Below are 1,319 nucleotides of genomic sequence, written 5' to 3' on the forward strand. Positions count from 1 at the left end.
CGACGACGAGTTACAATAGTGGTGTGTTAGATACGTCAGGTGATGGTATCTACTGTTGTGCAATACGTATCCGGCCACGGCACGGAACGAACGGGAACTGTGGTGCAGACATACAAAGAGTTAAGCCTATTAGTCATTAACTCTAAGGACGGGGCCATGGGGCGGTACGCAAAGGATACGGATGAGCGAGTATGCAGGCCCAATACTCAATAGCTCGATCCGATCCAAGCACATGAGTTGACTGCGGCGCCAGGTTAAACCAATGTGCCTAGATTCTATTTGGCCAGTAGAAGAATCTTGTGTCTTATGCGATTTGATACCAAGACACCAGAACGAAAGTTAGTTGAAGAGTTATTAAACTCTTATGAAGTATGGTTGTGCAATCACAACTTATGACTTTAACCTATAAAGTGGATATGGACTTGCAATTATAACATGGAATCTCTACACACCCCATGAGCTCGATCCAATCCACGCACACGAGTTGCCTGAGTAGCGACAGGTATACCGATGTGCAATACGTATCCGGCCACGGCACGGAACGAACGGGAACTGTGGTGCAGACATACAAAGAGTTAAGCCTACTAGTCATTAACTCTAAGGACGGGGCCATGGGGCGGTACGCAAAGGATACGGATGAGCGAGTATGCAGGCCCAATACTCAATAGCTCGATCCGATCCAAGCACATGAGTTGACTGCGGCGCCAGGTTAACCAATGTGCTAGATTCTATTTGGCCAGTAGAATCTTGTGTCTTACGCGATTTGATACCAAGACACCAGAACGAAAGTTAGTTGAAGAGTGATTAAACTCTTATGAAGAATGGTTGTGCAATCACAACTTATGACTTTAACCTATAAAGTGGATATGGACTATCAATTATAACATGGGGCACACACCATGTTCTCGATCCAATCCACGCACACGAGTTGCCTGAGTAGCGACAGGTATACCGATGTGCAATACGTATCCGGCCATAGGCACGGAACGAACAGGAACTGTGGTGCAGACATACAAGGGCCATGGGGCGGTACGCAAAGGATACGGATGAGCGAGTATGCAGGCCCAATACTCAATAGCTCGATCCGATCCAAGCACATGAGTTGACTGCGGCGTCAGGTTAACCGATGTGCTAAGAGAGTTGTTCCTGGGCCTTCAAAGTGACTTCAAAACTATCTTAGCGAATGGTGGCCATGGGCGTAGACATGAGCCACAAGTCACAAGGCCTGGGACTATTGGGTAATAAAGACAACTTAGTCAGAAAGTTAGTCTTTGGACGTACCACCGGGATTGTGTTACATTGGGAACCTTACTATAAAA

General features: G+C 46.8%; 1 non-coding gene across 1 annotated transcript in view; it reads left to right on the plus strand.

Moving 5' to 3' along the window:
- Positions 1–1,317: 1,317 nt before the first annotated feature.
- The window catches only part of LOC125774108 (5.8S ribosomal RNA), a 158-nt gene continuing 156 nt past the window's right edge, over positions 1,318–1,319 (plus strand). Inside the window, exon 1 of the ribosomal RNA XR_007420600.1 lies at positions 1,318–1,319. This exon is cut by the window's right edge and continues 156 nt beyond it. This is a non-coding gene — a ribosomal RNA (5.8S ribosomal RNA).

This window comes from Anopheles funestus (assembly GCF_943734845.2).
Source record: "Anopheles funestus chromosome X unlocalized genomic scaffold, idAnoFuneDA-416_04 X_unloc_81, whole genome shotgun sequence".
NCBI classification, from domain to species: domain Eukaryota; kingdom Metazoa; phylum Arthropoda; class Insecta; order Diptera; family Culicidae; genus Anopheles; species Anopheles funestus.